This window comes from Apium graveolens, chromosome 10 (assembly GCF_009905375.1).
Source record: "Apium graveolens cultivar Ventura chromosome 10, ASM990537v1, whole genome shotgun sequence".
Lineage (NCBI taxonomy): Eukaryota > Viridiplantae > Streptophyta > Magnoliopsida > Apiales > Apiaceae > Apium > Apium graveolens.
This window is the reverse complement of record NC_133656.1, coordinates 241193119-241220017: the sequence shown is the minus strand read 5'-3', so window position 1 is coordinate 241220017 and position 26899 is coordinate 241193119. Positions and strand designations below refer to the sequence as shown.

General features: G+C 34.7%; 1 pseudogene; it reads left to right on the top strand.

Moving 5' to 3' along the window:
• The first annotated feature begins 590 nt into the window (after positions 1-590).
• Positions 591-7628, top strand: LOC141692204 (sorting nexin 2B-like; annotated as a pseudogene).
• The last annotated feature ends 19271 nt before the right edge of the window (positions 7629-26899 follow it).

The following is a 26899-nucleotide window of genomic DNA, read 5'->3' as shown; positions in this document are numbered from 1 at the left end:
AATATGTAAAGTACAAAGTGAATATTAAAGTAGGGTCTATTTATCAAGCTTCAGGTTGGATAGCGATCGCATTCTTAGCTAATCCTCCCATAGGTAAAAAAGTTTTAGGCATCATCATCTTATCGGTCATGAACATTCACTACGCCATAAGTGCGCATAGGCAACGTTTTTTATCCAGCATTGCACAAAAAGCGTAGCATTATCTACAAAATTTTCTGTTTATTGCAACATAGTGGTGAAAGCGTTGCATTACATTGAAGCTACCATTGCTAATAACTGTTAGTGTTGCGCAGCGTGTAACAGTAGATGTCATAGCGTTGTATTAGATATTTTTTTTATTTAATAAATGCTGATGTGGAAAATAAATCTGAGGTGGCGTGCTGGGGACCCACGGGTGCTAACGTGGCATGTTGACGTGTCATGCCACGTCAGCATTTTGGGACCCCACATATGGGGCCCATTGGTGACGTGGAACGCTGAAGTGGCATGCCACGGCAGCATGCTGACATGGGATTAGTGGGACCCACATGGGGGCCCAAAATGCTGACATGGCATGCTGACGTGGCACATAGTGGGGCCCACTTGCTGACATGGCACTTCAGGCGTTGCATTTGCTTTCTGGTGTTGCAGTAGGTTATTTAGTGTTGCGTTAGTTATTGTACTATTCTTAAAATTTATTTGTTGTATTCATGTTATAATTTTTTTTAAATAATTTTTAATTGATCCAACCGTACAAATTTTGTTTCCTACTAGTTTTAGAGATGTGTAATTTTTTTTTAAAAAAATAAATTTTATATCACGTGCTTTTTTAATAGTCAAACTCCGGTGCACACGGGTTCACATTACGTAGTCTTGTTCCGGGTGGTGATTCTAATTTTTTAAAATTTTTGTTCAACGATCCAACCGTACGGATGATGAGACCTACTAATTTTAGAGATGTCTAAATGTTTTTTAAAAAAATTAAATTATATATCGTATGTTTTTATAATAGTCAAATTACGGTCAACACGGGTTCCTATAACCAAGACTTGTCCCGAGTGGTGATTCTATTTTCTTAAAATTCTTGTTCAACGATCCAACCGTACAGATGATGTTACCTTCTAATTTTAGAGATGTTTAATTTTTTTTAAAAAAATTTAGATTTTATATCACGTGCTTTTTTAATAGTCAGATTACGGTCAACACAGGTTGCTGTTACCTAGTATTGTCCCGAGTGATTATTCTATTTTTTTAAAATTCTTGTTCAACGATCCAACCGTACGGATGATATTACCTACTTATTTTAAAAATGTGTAATTTTTTTTAAAAATTTAGATTTTATAGCGTGTGTTTTTATAATAGTCAAATTACGGTCAACACGAGTTCCTATAACCAAGTCTTGTCCCGAGTGGTGATTATATTTTTTTTAAAATTCTTGTTCAACGATCCAACCGTACGGATGATATTACCTACTAATTTTTAAGCTGTGTAATTTTTTTTTTAAAAAAATAGATTTTATATCGTGTGTTTTTATAATAGTCAAATTACGGTCAACACGGGTTCCATGTAGATTCTTGTCCCGAATGATTTCTATTTTTTTTTAAATTCTTGTTCGACAATTCAATTATACAAATAATTGTTCCGATTAATTTTATCATTGTCGTGTTATTTTGACATATATTTTACATTAGTTATACAATTTTCTTATAATATTTAAAATTGTAAATATTTAATAAAAAACTAAAAAAATAATTAAATGATGTTGAGACACAAATCTGCACACTTTCCCAGGCCAAAAATTTGGGCGACTATTTCCCCCCTTAACAAAAATTCACTCTTTCTCTCTAAATCTGAGCTGATACTCAAAAATTAAAATAATATTTAAATAATTTACAGAAAAGCAACAAGATATTTATCAAAATAATTAAGAAATTATGATTGTAAAGACTTAATTAAGTCAAGGCCCAGCCCGTTAACAGACAAGCCCTAAAAATTTATCATTTTTATATAAAACCCTAACAAACATAAATCATTAGCAGTGGCCGCCTCGTCTTTCAACCCCTCTCTTCACTCAGATCTTCACACCCCTTCTCACCTCCACCATCCTCTCCTCCGCTCACCTTCTTATTATATTCTCCTACACATCTCGATCCGAGATGTGTAGAAATAATCGAGAAATCAACAACCTAATCCGTACAACACGTTTCTTGAACCGCCTTCGTATGCTGAAGCAATATTTCGATCGTTCGATGGAGAAGATAGCAACGGAGGAAGTGGAGTCAACGGTCATGATTTGTTCCCAACTTCGACTTCACATTCCGGAGCGAAGTGTGTGCGAATCACGGTTTCGGATGCTCAGAAGGAGCAAGACGTGTCGAAAGGGAAGTTGCCGTTGGTGAGGACCACAGATGTGGCGTCGAGAATGTTGGATGGGGCGGTGAAGTTGCCTTGGCAGTTGTTTGGGAGGGAGAGTTTGCAAGGGAATGCATTGGATGTGAATGAGGTTGCGTTGCCTGTGAAAGGAGGGAGGGATTTGTTGAGGATTTTTAAGGAGTTGAAGCAGTCGATTACGAATGATTGGGGTGCGGTTAAGCCACCGGTTGTGGAGGAAGATAAGGAATTTTTGGAGAGGAAGGGTAAGTTGCAAGATTTCGAGAATCAGATTGGTAATGCTTCTCAGCAGGTCTATTGAACTCTTTTGATGTAAATTATAAATTTTGAGTGCTATGTTTGTCGGTTTATATAATTAGTAATGTTTCTCGATTCAAATATGTATTGATATTTGTCTGATAATGCTGATCTAGCGAGACCATTTTGAGTTGCGACATCTCAGACTTGATTGAGCTTAAATGTATGTTAATCAATTTCCTAGCTCCATACAATAAAGGAAATATCGATATTTGCCTCGGTGTTATATGTAAATTTGTAATATTTATTACTGTCATGTAGTTGATTTAGGTACTAATAATATGTATAATGAAATGGGAAGTATGCTATTGACATGAAATTAAAGCTCAGCAAGAAATTGGGGAGACGATGGGGCAACTGGGGTTGGCTTTTGTCAAGCTAACGAAGTTTGAGGCGGATGAGGCAATATTCAACTCTCAAAGGGTGAGATCTGCAGACATGAAAAATGTGGCTACTGAAGGGTTTTTAGCACATAAATGCAGCGAAAACGTAAATTTAATCTTAAAAAGAACCGAAACCCTCCGCAGGATCCATGCGAAAATATAATATTTAATTCGTAGTTCAATATATTTACCTTAAGAAGCTTTACGTTAATGGAAAGATGGAGGTCTTTAATAGCGATCCAAGAACGATGAACGGAGATCCTTAGCAGCTGCTCCTCAAGTGTGAAGCACTCCACCGGTATCCACCAAGAAAACGATGTAATGAAGGAGGAGGAGATGGAGAGAATTAGGGTTTTGTCAATCTTTTTGGTTAAGGCAAAAATAGGGTTTATAATAGTATATTTATAGGCAAAATTTTCAGCTGAAAATTTTCCCATAAAATATTATTATTATTATTAACCCTTTATTATTCTCACTAATAATTAAAACACCTTTTAATTATTAATCCTTTTTTAAATTCTTTAGAAATAATTCTCTCACTTGATTTAATTTCCAAAAATTAAATTCTTAATTAATAATATTAAGAACCTTTTCTTAATTAATTTATAATCAATTAAATCTCATTTAATCAATTATTAAATTTGCCAATTAATTATTTATTTCATAAATAAATAATTATCAGCCATTATTAATTAATTCCTCCACCATTAAATCATTCTCTTTTATGGTGTGACCCTTTAGGTTCAATATTAAGCCGGTAGTAGAAATAAATAATAATAAAACTATTTTATCATTATTTATATAAATTCTCTAATTCATTAAACATGATTAATTAATTAATCATATTTATTCTACATCGTGAGTGATACTTCTCAGCATATCGCGACTATCCGGATAATACGAATTCACTACTTAGAATACCAAGAACCTATTCAGTGAGTAGAAACCGTACAATTAATTCCTTCTACCCTGCAATATCACGATTAAATACAAGGCATGGAACTTGTGTCAAGCCTATCTTATTTAATCACTTGCTTTCCCATTCACTATGCTTAGTTCTATTTAATGTAAATTAGAAACTCTTTTCTAATTTCATTCACTCTGGCCAGAGATTCCTGAATTAACATAAGTGGATCAGCATTGAACATTCTCTTCCTATACTGGAAGGGGTAGATCCTTTATTGATCATACACTATCTTCGTGTACAAATTCCTATACCTAGTAGAGCCCTTATAATTGTCCCTTGAGACTAAGAACTAAACCAAAGCATAGTTCAGTGTACAAAAGATGACTATGATGACCTCAAATCTAAGGATACTTGTACAACTATCACTATGTGAACAACTGCTGACACGTGAGTGAACTCCATCCGTTGTTCAGCTGTGTGAGTCATGTTCAGTGAACTTATTCTATAATAAGCACCTACATACTAGCTATAGTGTCACCACACAAATGTCTATGAGAACAGACATCCTTCATAATAAAGCAAGCATAGTATGTACCGATCTTTGCGGATTATTAATTACCAGTTAGTAATCCTACGACCAGGAACTATTTAAGTTTAGAGTTATCATCTTTTAGGTCTCATTATTATGATCTCAACACAATCCATAAAAAGCTTTACTCTAAACTGTGGTATATCTTATTTAAACATTTAAATAGATAGAGCCCGCAATAAAAACAAAACAAGCCTTTTATTAATATCAATGAAATCAAAACATATTACATAAAAGTTATTCCTAAATCCTCATACATAATTGGACTTAGGACATATCTCTTTCAGCTACTTCTGCTGTCAAAGCTAGCAGACTCTATCGGGAGTTGAATGCACAAACTGTCAAGCATCTGGTAAGTTACTGGATTGTTGTACTTTCCTAGACTTGAATTGCTAACTTTAATCATGATCCTTTATCTTTTCAAGCATCTTGTTCCACTCGAAGTGCTAGATATTTACAGATGCTCTATTCTTATACTGCAGGATAAGCTTCATGACTATATTGGGGTGATGTTGGCAATTAACAATGCATTTTCTGACCTCGCGAATGCTTTGTTGACGGTGCAAACTCTTTTATCCGAACTGGCCTCCTTGAATGTAAGGATTGAAAAGCTTGAAGCTGCTTCATCAAAGATTTTTTGTGGTGAATTCGGAAAATAGATGAGTTGAAAGAAAATGTAAGAGTAACAGAGGAAGCTAAAACCTGTGCAGTCAGAGAATATGAACGGATCAAGGTAACATGTTCTTCCTTCTAGTGCATGTATTACCCGAACACTTCAGAAATTTTAGTGACACCAGTTATCCATAAATTCTTTAACTAGTTTTTGAGCTGAGATAATATATTCTTTAAGTAGTTTTTTCTTCATCCAATAACAATCATTATGAAAAACTGAATACAATAGAAGGGTCTTGCACTAAGAAAAATAGTTAATTGTGTGTGTCCTTAAGTGGATATTAGAACTATTTCTTCAATTGCTTTATAAAGTAAATGTGCATAAGCTTTGCCCTTGCTTGAGTTATGCTGACAAATTAAACATAGAACAATTATTCATTCTGTTGAATTGGATCTTGATATTCTTATAAACGAGGACTTAATTTTTTACCAAACAAAATATAGTTAGCAGTACATAGTCACTCAGACTTATTGCTTAGTATGTAGCATAATAAGCAACGAAGAGTTAAGCACCTCAGATTTTTAGAAGCAAGCAAGAAAACAGAATAGGATGAAGTACTTAGCAAAAGTATACAAAGTAATTAACACAGAAGGAGCATAAATGTGCAACACTGGGTATATAATAGAAGCGAAGTCGGTCATGAGCAATGGGATCACCAAAATCAATCCCAGTAATCGTTATTTAGAAACACTGAATATAAGTTCTAGGGTCTATTATTTGATTGTGGCTACCAGACTGTGGTGGTATGTTATGGATGTTACTGCTAGCGACATGGGAATGTAGAGTATATCCGTGCAATCCCTTAACCACTTTTCATGGTTCTATTCAATTAGATAACAAGGCCACATGGGTTACATGAAGCTTCCTATCTATACTATGACATTATTATTAATTCTTATTCTAAACTGTATATTTGTGTTGTATTTGCAGTGCTTGCCTATTACCATCGACGTCGGCACAAATAACCAAAAGTTGCTGGATGATGAGTTCATTATTGGGCTCAAACAAAAGAGGGCAACTGGGCAGGTACTTTTTATCTTCTTTTATATAATTCATAGGTATAATTACTTGCGGTCTACAACTAAAAACTAATTTTGTATGCATTCACTTGCATCAAGGAATTTGCCGAGCTTCTTGTCTACTGTTAAGCAGAACTATGGAGAGAAAATCCTCATACAGGTCTGTTTGCAGTTTCAAACATTTAAGTAGATAATGGATTTTTATATGTTATAAATTCTAATCATTTGACATTGATTCTCAGCTTGAAGATCAATCTTATGGTTGATTAATAGTGATTAATAGTGATTTATAAGTTTTCAAGGTCAATCTGACAGTTATCACGAGTTGATCGGGATTCCGCACCATACTAAACGCCTAGCACCAGATGAAGTGGCCATGCTTGTGGTAGGTTGAGTGTTTTTGAAAAGTATATGCACTAAAATGTGTAAACTTTATGTCCTCTTATTACTTTTGTAAAGGCTTACCTAATGTTGTTTTATAATTTAAAAGACAAGTTTGAAAGCCCTGTCTGGAGCAGTTTCTTACATAGATTCTGATCACCATAAAATGCTTCTTTCTTCTGTAAGTAATAGTGCATTAATATTTTTGCTCATTTCTTTTTCCATTATTTTTTTCGGATTTTAGTTTTTTGGTTGTTAAAGAAAGTTTGTTACCTTCAGATAAGTGGCATGAGCTTGTGGAACTATGGTCCAGATGTGATGGATGTATTGGTTGAGTTGGTTGTTGCTTTGATATCATTGCTTGTTCTTATCAAGGATTAGTTTTCCTTTTACTACATTATAGGCTGCAGTGAGCGGAAAATACCTCTATCTATGCTTGGATATGCTTGTAAGAAATTTTGTGCCGCCTTTATCTTTCCTTAGGCTATTACAGCAGCCACGTGGTCTTGCAAAAAAGGAGCAAGTTCTTTGTCGTGTGCATGTTGCTTTAAAGGAAATTGCTGATTTAGTTCCCCTCGCACCACTGAGATTGGAAAAAGTAATCAAGGAGAGGATGCCCCACAGATCCTCAAAGCAACCTTGGATTGTAAATTTACTTCATCTGCTTCTCGTCTTTTTGGGGACATGCTCCTCTGTAACCTTGGCTGGAAGTAAATTTTTTATGCATGTCTATGTAGACTATATAGCACATTATCAATTTGTTAAATATAAATTTAGAATGAATTTTGTTTGGTCTAGTTGCAAGTTGTTTCAAGTAATTTGATTAAAGGAAATGTCGGGGCCTATATTGACTCCAAAAAAATTTACCTTTTGAGTCCAGTTGCTTTTATGGTTGTATTTAGCTCTTTGTTTTAGTCTCTCTTGGCAGATAAATCATAAATCTTTTACGCTTTGTACACTATCTATTTTGCGTCTTTTTGGGGCAAATGCTCAATCTGTTCCTAGGTAGAAGTACATTTTTTGATGCATGTTTTTATAGCCCATAGCTCGTAATAAATTCTAAAAATGAAATTATTGACTTTATTGGTTGGGTTTAATTGCGTTGTGTTAAATAAGTAGTAAATTAATAATGGGAAGTTTAAGGCCCCAATTAATACCATAATATTGAGTGATTGACCTGTTAAGTCAAACTGCTTTCATTAATTAAGTTTAAGGCCCAAATCTTGTTATTGTTATTCTATTCATTTTTATTTTCTAGGCTAAAGCTCCATTTAGCTTCCTTGCATCAACATCGCCTTAGGGTCTATTTTTAAAAGGTTTTTATTCGAAGATGTACCACGGTTTCAGTGATCAAGAGGAAAACGGTACTATAGTTATTCAAGGCACTCAAGGCGCAACTTCTTAGTGACTTAGTTCTTTGGTATCTTTGTTCATTTGAAGAAAGATTTGATGTACTTTTAGTGTTTTAAATTTAGAATTGGGCGTATGTATTTTAGTATTTTTTGTATGTTTAAAACTTGTTGGATTCCTGATATGGTTGTTTTTGTTGGATGCCACTTATGGCAGGTATCATGTAAAAATAGACAAATTATGGCCAAATTTTTATGTTTTCTAGTGTTGCATATTCTATGTTGCATATTGCTTTTCACTGTGTTACATTTGATTATAATACTGTTGCAATTTAAAAAATGGTGTTGCATAATGTGGTATATACTGATGCAATTGAATGAAAATAGTGTTGCATATGCATCAAAATGGTGTTGCATAAACAATATGGGCCCCACATATGACGTGGAATAAGGGCCCCACTGCTGACGTGGCATTGTGGGCCCCCACATGCTGACATGGCAGGATGAGACCCAGCTGACGTGGCGTGCTGACATGGCATGCTGATGTGGCTCTAGGGACCCCCTGTTGCTGACATGGCATCTGATGTGTCAGTTTCCACGTAGGACCAAGTGTACTATCCTGTCAGGTCTAATGCAACACTTTCTGTTGTTGCCAATAGGTGATTTACTGTTGCAAAATCCACCTGATGCAATACTTTCAAGTGTTGCACAAAATGTTGCATTAGGTGTCTACGACCACTTCCACATTGGCAACCCCCCTTGGTGTTGCATATTACCTTATGCAACACCATTTGGGCCTTATGCAACTGTATAGTAGGGGTTGCCTATGTGCACTTATGACGTAGTGATTACTCTAATGACTAAAATTTAGGTACATAGGTGTTTACAAGTTAGCAACCATTTCCCTACGACCAAATCTTTAAAAAATCAAGAATTTACATAATTAATTATCTTTTACTTTGATATTAATTTGTTGCTTTGCAAAAGCTCCCACTATGAAACAAGGTTCGATTTTTAATTTGAATAACAGTGAGAACAAATGAGTTGTGTTACCCACTTCTCTTCTAGCGGATCTGCATAACATCCCAAATTATGTACATGTTGCAACAAAGAAGGCAATGTCTTACGTTCCCTAACCCCTTACAAATACGCCTATATTATAATTGTTTATGGTTTATTGCAGGACTTTCATTTTGGGTTCGAGAAATTTAAACATGTTTGCTATCCATTTGAGCATCTCAAGGATAATGAGATACCGGAATTTTGGAAAATAACGAGATCGCAAGTTGGTAGAGTTCTTTTCTCAAAAAAATGATGAAGTCAGAAAGTATGAGCTTTTAGGTCTGAAATGCTACTTTCACGTAGATACTCGTAATAATCCATCTAGCCCTTAAGTGCATTGGTTTTTGAGTTGCTTATTGATATGGTTGTGTACATTGACGATGTTAATTTTGACAAAGAAATGCAGCCTATATTTTTATGATGTTTATGAGTTTCTTTCAAGATTTAATGTGATAGTATATATAAAATTGTAGCCTGGGCATTAAAGAGGAGATGTAAGTCCCCATCTATAACTACATTTTAATTTCACGTTATTGACGTACATGGTTGTTCCAATATATTCTAGATAATTGAATTACATGGATGACTGACTAATTTTCAAATTAATTGTTTTATGCTAAAAAAAACTGGGAAGTAATATTAGTCATCTCAATTTCAATATAAGATTTTTATATATTAAATAATTTTTTTTAGCAAAACACATGCTCAGATCCAGTCATATTTTATTATTTTAATATTAAAGTATGATCAATTTTTTCTTTGTCTAAAATCATGTTGATATCTGCTATTTACAAAACAAAATTAATTCTAAAAATGTGCACATATGGATTATATATGGAGTTCTAACTTCTCTTAGTACACTTGGATGATGCAAAATGTCTATTGTAATTTAAGTACTAAATTTATTCAACATTTATTTAGATAGGTTAAATTATATGTGCTTGATAAATTATATTTAGAGCAATGAAAGAGTAAACATATATATAAAAATGATGTATGCATAATCTTATTATAAGTAGTATTTTTTTTGAAAGGATAAAGAAATGTTAGTTGGAAAAAAGATGTATCGATTTAAATTGAAAGAAGGCATGTTTTAAGAATTTATCAAGTATCATATTGGAACATCTGACAAAAAAAAGTATAAAATTAAAATATAAAGTACCATTGTACCACTTCTAATGTGTATAACTCCTTAAAATTTCAGGTACACTCATCAACTCTTCAATTGTATGTTATATTTTTATAACATTATTTTTAGCGACTCTTTTAGTTTTAGAAATCTTAATTTTCAACAAAATTGCTGCAAATAATATTTTTTATTTTTATTTTTAAATAGTTTCTCTGAACAGCCGCCAAGCCCGGTATATTTACCTAGTTACATTATGAACAATTTGCACATCCTCGTCTTTTTTCAATATTCATCCCTCTTACAACTACAAGTTACAACCTTTCTTTTGTATTGAAGTTTGTTAACAAATATATTGTTTGTATTCCCTTCAACCAAATAGAACAATAGTGTATGAACTGTGTGGTGTCAAGCAGTTATACAATAGCCGTTTCGGTTCAGGGAATGTTGAGTTTTTTTCAAAGAGAATTCACGTTTAGGACTTTATTTCATAAGACAAGCAAGCTATATTCTAAGACAGTTGAGAGCTTCTCATTTTCATTCATGACAGAAATAGGGTGTTTGCAAAACAACACCAGAGGGGGTTTGAGCCCAGCGGCACCTGTGGTGTGAGAGTAATAACTCGCTTTTGGATGATAAAGGTAGAAATATAAGGTGGTTGTGTATGTGTGAGTGCAAAAGAGAGTGATAAACCCGCTCTGTAAAAACTTCTTGCCTATGTTAACATAATGTAAAATATATTATACATATGTCATACATTAAATAACTTTATGCAGCAATTTTTAGCATTATAACAGTTTAATATGCAATTTTTTTGGTTGTTATATATGCCATTTTAACTTCAATTTTCAATGTTTTCAGTCTAGTACCAAGCACACAGATAGTTTCTTCGAGCATATAGACAATTGTACCGGTATGTATGATCAGTGTTAAAATTTTATGCAGAGCCTGCTGCATAATAAACAATCAACAGCTCAATGTCTTTCTTTTTAGCTTCCAGTTGTAGAAACTTGAAGTTCATATCAACAAATTGCACAATTTAAACTAGAGATTTTTCTTCCCATCTACTCGTCAGCCGCCAATTTTGTTTTTATAAGGTTGATGATGCGCACACAGCAATATGTGAATGAAGATTCTAGTGTATTTGCGCAAACTGGAAAAATAGAAGACATAGATAGCTAGAAAAAGATGCACAGGTCTTGATGTCTCAAATGTAACTGCTATTTTACATGCTTGAGACCGAAAGTTTGATGCAAATAAACGAATTTTTGTTTCTTGACATCTCAAGTCCTCAATAGATGGTTTTAGTTTAGAAAATCTCAACATATTGTTTATAAATCATAAAGAAATTTATTAATGGTAATAATATTTTATGTACTTTATCTATTCTTTTTAATCTTTGAACATAACAATATTTTTTCATGATCTCAATCATCAGATTTCAGAGAGAGCGTTGATAATAGTGACACTCGATGAGTTCATGCCTGTAATTCAAGAAGATGACTGTAGCAAATAAAAAGAAATGGGTAAAAGGAGAAAACTAAACACCAAAATATCATCAGCTAACCACATGAATCAGCTGGATAGGGGCATTTTTAATTGTTTATCATGTATTATTTTGCAACTTGGAGATATAATTGTTCTACAAAAAATATTGTTAACATCATAGCTAAAATTAAAAGTTTTCTGAGATCTATGAGAGAATTCTTAATTTCCCTTGTATAAGGGAAGGAAAGAGCTAGCAAATATCAGCTAGCGATCAAGATGTGAGGAACCTGCAACATCACCAACCGCTTCTGCATTTGGCCCGCATCCCATCAATAGCTTTCGAAACAAATCTTGTAAATTTTTTAAGGTTATAGGGCGTGCCTGCATAATATGTATAGAAAATTAGATATTAGATAAGAACATTTAAGATATATCAGTGTGTGTACTTGTGACTCTGTCCTCGGGACAAAAACTCATGTAAAAAATTATGTAATATTCAAAACGAGGAGTCGTGTATCTAGAAGTATTGATGTCGGTTTTGTTGTGCAACTAGAGATGCCCATAGAAGTTGCTGAGGCATACACAATTGCAAATACTGTGTGCCTCCAGTATTTATGCGTAATATAGATACTTTTTTTTATAAACTTGGATTTTGGTAGTGAAATATGCTGTTTTGTGCCAGAATAGAGTCCACATTTTTACATGTATATAAGAGATCATCTGGATGGACTTACACGAAGGGCTTCAATATATGGGGCAGTCGTCAGTATTGGCGGAATGAAGCTTCTCAGGAGGAGACAACCCCTGCTGCATTCGAATCACATCAAATTATGTTTGTTAAGTACAACAACCAGACCGCCCCAAGGGACATAAAACCACTCTCAAGCTATCCGGTGCTTGGTCAGAGACATTTTTTACACAAGTTCTAAATCAATAATACAATAAGTATAGGAACGATATAACAATTGAAACACACAACAGCTTGGAAGATATGCTTACAAAGGTTGCTGGCTAACCTTGGATCATCGGACAGTATGACATAACATTGAATAATATTCTTCAAAACTGTAGTAGACGGTTCATCCTGCATCTTTTCAATTACGTCATTAAAAACCTTCATGATTGCACACAACCGGTTTGCAGGCTCACAGCAATACTGTAGTCCCTGCTCTTGCATCATTATTCTTGACATTATCCAAGATGCAGTCTGTATAGCCATATACAAGTGTTCAGAGTGAGTTTAAAGAGCCAATTAACTATGGGTGTCGATCTATTTATATTTTGATGGTGTACCGGAATTGTTTCAGAATTATTTGCTCAGGTTCTTACTAGGACGATCAAGTCTATGCCATGCAATATAAACCTTATGATTTATATATGGCTGGGTACTAATGTTCATCAACACCAAAATATTAGATGTTCATCAAGTCGACTTGATATGTATTAATACGAAACATGGAGTATTAACTAAAAATCCCTTTTTCAATAAACATCTAGCAGAAACACTAGAAAGGGAGATTAATTTGAAATTTTTAGTAACCAGATTACATACTCTGTACTGTCTTACATGTAAGGTGATATATTGCAGTAAAAAATGCTTAGAAGCAAAAGAATGTTGAGTTCAAATTTTAATGGACACTTACTGATTGTGAAAGTTCGTTTCCATATTCTATGGATTTTAGACACAAAGGGAAGAGTCCTGATTCAAGCAAACAGTGAACAGCAACCTTTGTCGAAGGGTCGCCAACCTGCATAGTAGAGAAGATTCAGATGATATTTGGAGTAGAACCTTATAGGCATATCAGATCATATTAAAGCAAATTGATATGCAATCTGGTAAGAAATAATGGACATTTTCTTGAACTATGGTTCTGATTAAGCTAATTCATCTCAAGATTGCATTCAATTCAGAGCTGAAACTTGAAAGGGCAGGTAGCAACTAGCAATGAGAAAATACTTCCATGCAAGGTTACTGGTGCTTAGCTGTTTTAATAATTCAAATGGCTTAAAGTATAAAAAATTGAAGGTATCATGTATTGATTTAGAGTGGAATTGTACCTCCTTCAGAAGACCACCAATGACCCCCAAGCTCATTAGCCTTAGGTACTGGAATGGCTTGCTCGTTTCTTCAGTCTCCAAGAAAGGGTACAGGTAACAATGTATCTGAACTGCAAGGACAAAAGTAAGTTAATACAAGTCTGTCTACGATTAACCTTATCTAGCTCCTTAATTATCCTATTCAAATCAGTTAATAACAATATTTGAATAAGTTTGCAAAATCCTCATCCCAGAATATATGTAACAAACTTGTAACTTCAACTGAATCCCTGATTTTACCTCAGTGTCCTGTTTCTTTGGTGTTCTTATAAACAAATCATACCAGCTTGAAATATAAAGTGAATGCATTTATATATCAAAACACGTCAAGTTCGACAATATCATGTGTAGTCTTTAAGTAGCAATATCAGACAGCAAGAAATCAGCAAAAGTTATAGAATGAAATTAGTATAGGGTTTTAATGTGATTGTATAAACTGAGAAATCAATTACGTGGAAAGTCTGATTTGATTAAAGGATGAATACAAGGTTACATATATAGGCTAACCAATATGTGGTAGCTTGCTCACCAAGATGTGAAGCCTTAAAACTAGGGATTACAGCAGATTTCCTACCATTACACAATTACTGAAAATATACTCCTACAATCTCTCCACGCCTAGATAATCAAATCACATACACAGAATAATCCTCACCACCTGCTACAAATAGAACTACTAATATTGTAGTAAAACATATAATTAAATTTAGATTATAATTCCAACAAATTCCCCCTTAATCTAAATTACTTTAATTTCTTCCAGACTTTTTACTCCCAGCAACATACGCATCCGTTCGAATTTAACTGTGGACAAAGCTTTCGTTAGCACATCAGCACGCTGCATCTCTGAACTTATATGCTTGACAACTATTTCCTTCCTTTCGACACACTCACGAATGAAATGGTAACGGGTATCAATGTGCTTGCTTCTACCATGAAACACCGGGTTTTTTGCTAGATCAATCGCCGACTTATTATCAATATATAGAATGACTGGTCCTGTAGGCTCGCTTGTTATCTGACTCAATAGTTTACGCAACCAGATTGCCTGACAAGCAGCTGCTGTTGCAGCCATAAATTCTGCCTCGCATGAAGATAGAGCGACACATTTTTGTTTCTGAGATACCCATGTGATGACACTTTCATCCAGGTAGAAGGCCATACCACCCGTACTCTTCCTATCCTCAATGTTTCCAGCAAAATCACTATCTGAATAGCCTGTTAACACATTATTTCCACTCGACTTTGAATACAACAGACCAAAATCTATCGTGCCCTTTACATACCTTAATATACAGTTCACAGCATTCATGTGCATCTCTGTGGGTCGTTCCATATGTCTGCTTACGATGCCCACAGCATACGCTATGTCTGGACGCGTATGCACGAGGTAACGAAGCCCACCTACAATGCTTTTGTACTGACTTGGATCCACAGGATTTCCTCTTTCATCCTTGGTGATCTGTTCCTGCGGTTCCATAGGATACTTCACTGCTTTACACTCGAACATACCTGCCTTCTGCAGCACTTTCTTGGCATATGCCTTCTGTTTTAACTCAATGTAGCCAGTACCCTGTATGACCTCCATTCCCAAGTAGTGAGATAGTCTTCCCAAGTCACTCATTTCGAACTTATCATTCATCTCCTTCTTGAACTTGTTAATAGCTGAGATGTTTGTTCCGGTAACTAGTAAATCATCAACATACACTCCTATTATCAATGTATCACTTCCTTCCTTTCGAGTATACACGGCATGTTCATACGGGCAACGAATGAAACCCAAACTTTCAAGATACTTGCTTAGTTTTGAATACCAAGCACGTGGAGCTTGGCGTAGCCCATAAAGTGCTTTTACTAAACGATAAACCAAATGTTCCTGATTTTCTTTCACAAAACCCTCCGGTTGAGAAACATATACCTCCTCTTGTAAGTCTCCATTAAGAAATGCAGATTTGACGTCCAAATGATGTACGTCCCAGCTGTTTTTGGCCGCCAATGCAAGTAACAATCTCACTGTCTCTAGCCTGGTGACAGGTGCAAAGATTTCTTCGAAATCTACTCCATGTTGTTGTACATATCCCTTTGCCACTAAGCGGGCTTTATGTTTCACAATCTTCCCAGCTGGATCCTTCTTCAGTTTAAATACCCATTTTAGCCCAATAGGTTTGCAGCCAGGAGGCAGAACTGACAACTTCCAAGTTTCATTTTTCTCAATTGCTGCAATTTCATCCTTCATCGCCTTTTCCCATTCAGGTTCAATTGCTGCCTGTTTATAGTTTACAGGCTCTTCGATGCCCATCAAAAATAACTCATCACCAGGTTCTATTGCTTCTGTTTCGTTGTAGATATCCACCAAAGGTCTATATCGCTTTGGCTCACTGCTGAAACTTGATGACCCAGAGCTGGAGTCAGACTCTGAGTTTTGACTTGGCCCAGTACGTGTCACGGGTGTAACTTCTCCTGAATGAGTTTCACCATCATGTGTGCTCCCGGGTGTAACTTCACCTGAGTGGGTACCATCACCATGTCTACTTTCAGAATGCGATGTATGAGATTCACCAGCACTTGAATGATCTTCTTCCCTCTCTGAATCAAGACTTGTGATTATAAAGGACCCACTAGATTGATTAGAACCTTCATCTTGCTGATTCCACAACCACTCTTTTGTCTCGTCGAAGACAACATCTCTACTTATATGTAATTTTCCACTCCTCGGATCATACAACCGAGAGGCTTTGGTGCCAGATTCACGACCAAGATACACAACTGCTTTACTTCGATCGTTCAATTTTGTAGTATGCACACTTGGTATTTTCATGTATGCTATACACCCAAACACACGTACATGCTCCAAGCTCGGTTTCTTGCCTTTCCAAGCTTCGTAAGGTGTCTTTCCTGACAAGGCTCGTGTTGGTAGACGATTAAGAATATACACAGAATGTTGTACAGCTTCTCCCCATAGTGTAGATGGTAGTTGCTTCTCTTTTAATATACTTCTTGCCATTGCTACAACAGTTCTGTTTCGTCTTTCCACAACTCCGTTTTGTTGTGGGGAGTAAGGTGCTGTAAAGTGTCTAACAATGCCTGCTTCTTCACAATATGTTTTAAAATCATTTGACAAGAACTCTCCACCACGATCTGTCCGGAACACTTTGATCTTGTTTTCAGTCTCTTTCTCAACCATAATTCGGAATTTTTTAAACATATTTAAGGCCTCATCTTTATTTTCCAGCATGTATGTCCACATCTTTCGACTGTAGTCATCTACTAACAACAGAAAATACCTGTTACCAGCCGTAGTAGGAGGTGAAATTGGTCCACACAAGTCTCCATGAATTAATTCCAACTTCTTAGCAGCCTTGAAATCAGATTGGCGAGGGAACGGCTTTCTCGCTTGCTTTGTCATTAAGCAGCCTGAACATGCTTCCTTGGGTTGAACAAAACTTGGTAATCCATGTGCCATCTCATTCACATTCATTAGTTTCATAGCTTGGTAGTTTACATGACCAAGACGAGCGTGCCACAACCTAGTTACTTCTTCAATTTTAGATAATAGGCAATTCAGTTTATTTGTTTCGATGATAATTTTGTACAGCCGATTCACGGACTTTTTAACCTTCATGAGTAGCTTCCCTTGTTTATCACGCACCCACAAGAAATCACCACTTAGTGTCACCTGATTTCCTTCCTCGGAGAGTTGTCCAAGGCTTATGATGTTGTTACATAGTTTAGGAATATAATACACCTCGCTTAGAGTCCTTTCTTCTCCATTTTTGCATTGCAGTACAATAGAACCTCTCCCTTTAATTTCTACCAAAGATCCATCTCCAAATTTCACTTGCCCCTGGATTTTTTCATCTAAGCTTGAAAATTTTGATCTCTGGCCTGTCATATGGTTACTCACGCCATTATCCAGATACCATACATTCGATTCATCTCCAGTTGTCTTTTGTACATTTAATTGAGGTTTGATCTCTTCATTCATCAGTACTACATTGCTCTTTTTCTCTCCACATTTTTCAACCAACAACAACGCTGGCTCATCATCTTGAGTCTGAACCAGGTTTGCTTCTGCACTCTGTTCTTTCTCTCTCCTTGGCTTGCGACATTCAGCAGCATAATGCCCAAAGTTACTACAGTTAAAGCATCTGATCGTGCGTCTGTCTCTGCCTCCGCGTGTATTTTCTCTGCCTCGATATCTAGAGTTCTGGGGCTCCGTTCCCCCTTTGTTTGATCTCTTCATCCACTCTTCCCTAGTGAGTAGGAGTTGCCCGTCCTTGTTTTCCCTCTTCGACCATTCTTGCTCTGTGAGTAAGAGTTGTTCTCCCGTGTTTTCTACATGTCCACGGAGTCGTTCCTCATGGGCCTTCAATGAACCTACTACCTCTTCCACCGACATTTCCTCCACATTGCCAAATTGCTCAATTGTGGACGCAATTTGCAAAAATTTTGAAGGAACTGCGCGAAGCAGTTTCTTTACCACATATGATTCCTCGATCGTCTCCCCAAGTGCCCTGATATTAGTTACCAGGCCATTGAGTTTCATACAAAAGTCATCCAATTTCTCTGAATCTTTCATATTCAATCCCTCGAATTCAGCCTTCAGAGTTTGTGCGCGTGCCTTCTTGACTCTATCCGCTCCCAGACATAAGGTTTTAATAGCAGCCCAGGCTTCTTTTGCAGTGCTGTTGTCCGCCACCGATAATAGTATATCTTCAGGGATTCCTTGGTATATAGCAGCCAAAGCTGTTTTGTCAGTTTTTTCTTCGATCACCGCTTTGTCGTCTTTAGTTTCAACAGCCGTCCATACTCCATGTGCCTGCATAAAAACCTTCATCTTCAGGGCCCATACGGTGTAGTTACTTTTTGTTAACATAGGGTACGTTAAACCAACTGTGTTGTCCTTAGTCTTGCTCATCTCCATGGCGTTTGGCTCGTGTTAGAACTGGTGGCTCTGATACCAGATATAGGGTTTTAATGTGATTGTATAAACTGAGAAATCAATTACGTGGAAAGTCTGATTTGATTAAAGGATGAATACAGGGTTACATATATAGGCTAACCAATATGTGGTAGCTTGCTCACCAAGATGTGAAGCCTTAAAACTAGGGATTACAGCAGATTTCCTACCATTACACAATTACTGAAAATATACTCCTACAATCTCTCCACGCCTAGATAATCAAATCACATACACAGAATAATCCTCACCACCTGCTACAAATAGAACTACTAATATTGTAGTAAAAAATATAATTAAATTTAGATTATAATTCCAACAATTAGCTTATATCATTTGGTGAGAAGAAGCTATAACTATGGATACATCCAACTATGTTGAAGAAGACTAATGTAAATACTGAATACATTAACAGAAACCAGTCACATAGCTTTCAGAAAGTTTAGAAAAATACCATTAAGGAACTGCATCTTCGTTTGAGGGTGAGTGGCCAAACACTGCATTCAATAGAAAATACACTTTGATATTAGAGTTCCATATATAATTTTTAAGTTCATAGAGTACCAGCTATGGCTCCTGCATAAGTAAAAATAAATTTGATGTATATAGATAATAAATTTGATAAGTAAAAATAAATTTGATAAGAAAAAAGTTTGAAAATTAGGAAATCGAACATATAAAGCAAATACATTACAAAGTTAATACCACTAGAAAAGGAAATTAAAGGAGCGGAAATGACCTCAAACAAAACAAGTACATCACAAACTTTACTTGAATCTTTCATAGTAAGTTTCTCAGGTGTTAGCGACTTGTATATAGATAATACTTCCTGCAATAAAGAAGATAATTCCATTAATCACCAACTGTAAAACACAACATTCTCATTTGAATAGATAGAATAGCATATACAAACCACAAGGCTGAGCTTGTCAAACAAAGTAGTAAATCATTTAAATGATTCCAATGACCATCATGTGCGGATTTCATAAATTGTATCAAGTTCTGATTGAGATGTGATGCAACTTGATCTTAAGGGAGGACTTCTCTAAGACGTGTGACATAAAAGTTGCAGAACTTCCTTACAATGCCTATTTTCCAGATTTTTGGGTTTCAAAATTTTCAAATTTCCAAAATATTTGAGATCTCCGCAAATCTTCTCATTAGTTCAATGAAAGATTTCTTCGGCAACTGACAAGCAAGGATACGGGTGCAGAAGTGCTGGGTGCGTGGACAAAAATCTAATAAATAAATATAATAACATGGGAATTCGGGTGCGGGGGACACTACATATAGAAATATAGATTTTCTCTAGATTTCATGTTACAGATATTCAATCTTGTTAAAAAAACCACAAACTATAAGCAAATTTAATCAAATGCATAATTTATTGATTTAAAACATAAAATACAGGTAAAATATTTTAATTTATGCAAAAATGAACACCAGCATAATACGTTTGTATTTACTAACAAAAACTGATACTTAATTTTAGGAAAGTAGGAGGTTAACAGAAATTTTGATTACAAATTGTGGTGAAAGAATCAAAATTAGGATTCAGGAAGAATCCCCTATCCGATGAGGGGATGTGCATGTCATAGTATCGGACACAAGGATCAAGGGATTCACAAACAAATATAATCATTTCAAAAGATAAGAAAGAATAAGGATCATTAATCACGAAATATTGATTAAATACTATATAACTGGGGGACTCCGGACTTGAGAAGATCAAATATAATAATGTAACCTAGATACTGCCATTTTGGTTTAGTAGTCCACTTCAGTATTAAGATCTGAGGAAGAAACTCAAATCAAAACAGGGAACTTTTATTGTTAATGTTAACCAAAATTAGAAGTTAATAAAAAGAATTCACGACATGATATAAACTTAAGCAAATATTAAAACAAATACATTTAGTTTGATCAATGCAAAGCATTTGGTAGACCCAAGTCATTATGCATACCGATAGGAGTAAGAAAACCGTACTGATTGACCGCCAAATGTGGAGGGCCAAATCTTGAATTCTTCCCTGTTTCTGTATTGATAAATCACATGTGAGAAATGAAATATACTATATCACCCAATAGACATTAGAACATAGAGTGTAAGTAATTTGACTCTGCACTTTAAACTTCTAACAAGCAAACTTAAATGATACTATACAGTCATTTAGGCCATCATTTCTCTACACATACTTATTGTTCTAAATAAAATGTAAAACTACAAAATATCGAAAGAATCCACGTAAAAGTGACATTTCGTGCATACAAAGATATATATTTGCACATTCCGATTGAAGAGATACTTTCATAAATCAGACTGATTACAAATAAATATCGATCTATGTTTGTGTATGAACCACGTAAAGAATGAAATCAAACGAATGAGTATATCTGGTTTACATAATCCGTGGTCGATTAAACCAGACTTTATGAAAATGAAATGACCAGCATAGACATCATAAAATCATGACAATGCCACAATTTAACTTGTATTTCAACATATGAATGCATAATTTAAACTCTTTAAAAACTCAGATCTATTATCAATTACTTCTAATCAAGACACACAAATATAAAAGATAACTCTAATCATAATTAATCATCAATCATTTCTTAAACAAGCTTAAACACAAAAAATGCATCCAATCATGTATTAAAAACATCATTTATGAATTTACAATTACAGATCAATTTATTTCCACCTAACAACATACACAAACAAACAAAAATGTACATAAAACAAACAAAAATCTTCATAAATGAAGAAAAATGATGGACCTTAATCTGAGTAAGAGATGAAATGGCCTTTTCGCGATGCTCAGGTTCTCGAAGCAACACAACCAAGTCCTCTACACTAGCAGAAGGCCAATCAATAGCTTTGCTAGCACCATCACAGGGACCATTGTTGTTAGCAGGTGCACCACCATTCGACATAACACTGTTGTCACCTTGTATCGGATCAGGATAAAGAGAGTCAGGGAGATTCAACATTGTTTCAGACAAAAACCCTAGATATGAACTGAACAAGATGGCTGCTGCTGTTATGTTGTGTAGGAAAAGAACACTGAACTAAAGATGCGGCAATATATTGGAGGCTGTAGGAATGAATATTTTTTCCGGTATTTATAAGATTTTTCATTTTGCTAGAGTCACTGCTGTGTACCTAGGATTGGGTGCTGGACGTATCCTTTTTGCAGTTATTTGGAAACTGACCAATTGTTTTATTACACGTGGTCACAGGAAAAACAATTTCTAGGGGACGTTAGCGGTTCATGGTATTGGGCCTAAACCCACACTTTACATACCTCATCCTTACCTTTTACCTGTAAATTTGTGATTAAATATTTGTAAGATTTTTCATGTTTTGCATCAAATAATTTGGGGTAGTTTGGGAAAAGAAAATTGTTATGCTATATAAATAAGGTTGCACAAAAATTTTAAAATCTAGGAGCAATCTTATATATGTATAAATTTATACCAATTGTTGTTTGTACTAGCAGGGTAATTAATAAACAATAATTGGAAAATATGATTTTTTAAATAACTTATATAAGTTAAATCGTACATGATGGTAATAATATAATTTCAACAGACATATATTTCAAGATACGTAATGATATTTGATCGTATTCGTGACTTAAATAAACTCCAGTATTTTGCAGTTAATTTAACGTTAAAATCAAATTTATTCCAACCAACTTCTAACAATCAATTAATAACTTTAGAAACGGCTATAAAGTTTATACATGGTATAAATATTTAAAAAATGAAGTTTTTTTAAAATTTGAAACCTAAATGATATGTTGTTTTAAAAATTTGCAGATTTTAATGAGAATTTCTAATTCAAGATCTCCAAGTAATACTAATATATGGAAAAAATTTAAAAATTGTAGTAATTATTATTTATTCAAACAAAGTAATTAATAAATTATAATATTCTTAATCACCTATGGAAGTAAAGTCGTTAATGATAATATTTACGTTAATTTTTCAAAATATATAAAAGTGCGATTTCAATGACATTTTGATTGTATTTCATGACATAAATGGAATCTATTATTTTGCCTTAAAATTTATGTAAAAGATAAATTTATTCCAGTTAATTTCAGCTATCAATAGTTACAATAATTTTGGAAACAACCCTAAAAAATTTAGGTTTAACGGATATAAATTTTGAACTATACTAACATGTTTAATAAATTCGCAGATTCGAACCAGAGTTTCCAATCAAAATTTGATGAATCCAACACATTATGTGAGGATTCTATTCAAATATTTCAAAAATCAATTAGTGTAGTACTTTGTATAGGATTAATGGTGGATTGATAGGTCTAATCGAGAATTTTAGAATATTACTTTTTATCATTAATTTACAATATTACTTTTTATCAAATATATTGATATAAATGGATCGACATATTTAATTTGGATTTCAATTTTAAAAATCTTTGACTTGTGTGTTATTCAATAATAAATTCTTTTTATTTTAGTAATTGGCAGTTCATAATCCACTTTTATTTTTATTTTTGCGATTTCAGTCTACATTATTTTCTCTATCAACTTGCACCCCATAAAATTAATTTCTCTTCTATTTGCACCCCGTTAATGACTTTCCATCCAAGATAACCGTTAACTTTAACGGAAGTGGGGACATTTCAGTAAATTACTAATGAAAATAGAAGAAAATAAAGTAAATGAAGAAGTCTCTTGGTGTTGGAATTTGTAGTGGCTTGAAGAGCTGTCTGAGTTTGTTGAATGATGTGAAAGAGAGTTGATTTGAAATGGTGCTCATCACAGTCTTTGCTAAACATCTAAGATGGAGTGTTTGTAGTTGAGCTATGGCCTGCTTCTCCCCCTGTGTGCATGAAATCTTCTTCATCATCATCTTCATCCCCAAACTCCTCAGAACCACCAGCTGGATAGTCAAATTCATCACCAGCTGTGAAGGGCATGGTAGTGATTGCATCCTTGGCCCTTTGCATAGAAGCAGTTGTGTGCACCAAGTTGATAATTCTCTCAGAAGCCACATTGTCCTGTTCAGCTAGAACTTCATAAGCTGGAACATGGTGAGTAAATGCCTCAGCTTTAAAAGAAACAGAGTCTAAGACAGCTTGATAATCTTGCTGAAATAGCTATTTCTTTTCAGCCTCATTGACATCCCTTAACTCACTAACAATGGGATCTTCCCATTCTTCTGTAACTACTTTTCTCTCATAATCTCTCTTTTCTTACATCAAGGGCTCCCCTTGGCTTCCCACCCGCACACCCTCACCTTCACCTACTAAGGCAGGACTCCACTCACTCACTTTCGCCAAGCTGGAAGAAATATCTTGCATATTTTCACTCTTTTCCTCTCCTTTTGCCTGAGAGCAACTCAGCCTCTCACTATGTTCAATCCCTTTCCTCAATCCTAAGAGTGATTGTACAACTACTAAATTAGGAATTCAATTTTACCTGGTTTATTAACAGGTATTTAAAGTGCTTGCATAGCGGGGAAGGATCTGTCATCGATATTCCACTTCAGTGCCTTTTTTACTTTTTAAAAACCCGTTATAAACATTAATGAACGAGAGACTTAAAGTTGTAGTTCATGTGCAATTTTTGATATTATTCCACCAATTATCGTATCATAATCTTTAATTTTTTTGGATTGTTATCTCTTGTGTATGGTGTGCTCTCATGGATCTACAACATTAATGGACGATGAGCTTTTTTGAGTTTCAAGTGGAGGTGAACATATCTCTCATGACATCCATCTCAAGGATCAATGATTTCTCCCTTTATTTCTTCCTATTACTTTTATATTTGTCGTATTTTTTCTCCTTTCATCTTCTCTTTTCATGTAATTTAGATTTTAGCCTTTACAATATGTTCTCCTGAAGGCATGTACATAATATTAACTAAGATGAGCTTTTCTGAGTCTTTTGCACGCTAGGAACCAGGTGATTGATTTATATCTTGGATCAGAGTTACAAAATATGTAAAGTACAAAGTGATTATTAAAGTAGGGTCTATTTATCAAGCTTCAGGTTGGATAGCGATCGCATTCTTAGCTAATCCTCCCATAGGTAAAAAAGTTTTAGGCATCATCATCTTATCGGTCATGAACATTCACTACGCCATAAGTGCGCATAGGCAACGGTTTTTATCCAGCGTTGCACAAAAAGCGTTGCATTATCTACAAAATTTTCTGTTTATTGCAACATAGTGGTGAAAGCGTTGCATTACATTGAAGCTACCATTGCTAATAACTGTTAGTGTTGCGCAGCGTGTAACAGTAGAGGTCATAGCGTTGTATTAGATATTTTTTTTATTTAATAAATGCTGACGTGGAAAATAAATCTGAGGTGGCGTGCTGGGGACCCACGGGTGCTAACGTGGCATGTTGACGTGTCATGCCACGTCAGCATTTTGGGACCCCACATATGGGGCCCATTGGTGACGTGTAACGCTGAAGTGGCATGCCACGGCAGCATGCTGACATGGGATTAGTGGGACCCACATGGGGGCCCAAAATGCTGATGTGGCATGCTGATGTGGCACATAGTGGGGCCCACTTGCTGACGTGGCACTTCAGGCGTTGCATTTGCTTTCTGGTGTTGCAGTAGGTTATTTAGTGTTGCGTTAGTTATTGTACTATTCTTAAAATTTATTTGTTATATTCATGTTATAATTTTTTTTAAATAATTTTTAATTGATCCAACCGTACAAATTTTGTTTCCTACTAGTTTTAGAGATGTGTAATTTTTTTTTTAAAAAATAAATTTTATATCACGTGCTTTTTTAATTGTCAAACCCCGGTGCACACGGGTTCACATTACGTAGTCTTGTTCCGGGTGGTGATTCTAATTTTTTAAAATTTTTGTTCAACGATCCAACCGTACGGATGATGAGACCTACTAATTTTAGAGATGTCTAAATGTTTTTTAAAAAAATTAAATTTTATATCGTATGTTTTTATAATAGTCAAATTACGGTCAACACGGGTTCCTATAACCAAGACTTGTCCCGAGTGGTGATTCTATTTTCTTAAAATTCTTGTTCAACGATCCAACCATACAGATGATGTTACCTTCTAATTTTAGAGATGTTTAATTTTTTTTAAAAAAATTTAGATTTTATATCACGTGCTTTTTTAATAGTCAAATTACGGTCAACACGGGTTGCTGTTACCTAGTATTGTCCCGAGTGATTATTCTATTTTTTTAAAATTCTTGTTCAACGATCCAACCGTACGAATGATATTACCTACTTATTTTAAAAATGTGTAATTTTTTTTAAAAATTTAGATTTTATAGCGTGTGTTTTTATAATAGTCAAATTACGGTCAACACGAGTTCCTATAACCAAGTCTTGTCCCGAGTGGTGATTCTATTTTTTTTTAAAATTCTTGTTCAACGATCCAACCGTACGGATTATATTACCTACTAATTTTTAAGCTGTGTAATTTTTTTTTAAAAAAATAGATTTTATATCGTGTGTTTTTATAATAGTCAAATTACGGTCAACACGGGTTCCATGTAGATTCTTGTCCCGAATGATTTCTATTTTTTTTTAAATTCTTGTTCGACAATTCAATTATACAAATAATTGTTCCGATTAATTTTATCATTGTCGTGTTATTTTGACATATATTTTACATTAGTTATACAATTTTCTTATAATATTTAAAATTGTAAATATTTAATAAAAAACTAAAAAAATAATTAAATGATGTTGAGGCACAAATCTGCACACTTTCCCAGGCCAAAAATTTGGGCGGCTATTTCCCCCCTTAACAAAAATTCACTCTTTCTCTCTAAATCTGAGCTGATACTCAAAAATTAAAATAATATTTAAATAATTTACAGAAAAGCAACAAGATATTTATCAAAATAATTAAGAAATTATGATTGTAAAGACTTAATTAAGTCAAGGCCCAGCCCGTTAACAGACAAGCCCTAAAAATTTATCATTTTTATATAAAACCCTAACAAACATAAATCATTAGCAGTGGCCGCCTCGTCTTTCAACCCCTCTCTTCACTCAGATCTTCACACCCCTTCTCACCTCCACATCCTCTCCTCCGCTCACCTTCTTATTATATTCTCCTACACATCTCGATCCGAGATGTGTAGAAATAATCGAGAAATCAACAACCTAATCCGTACAACACGTTTCTTGAACCGCCTTCGTATGCTGAAGCAATATTTCGA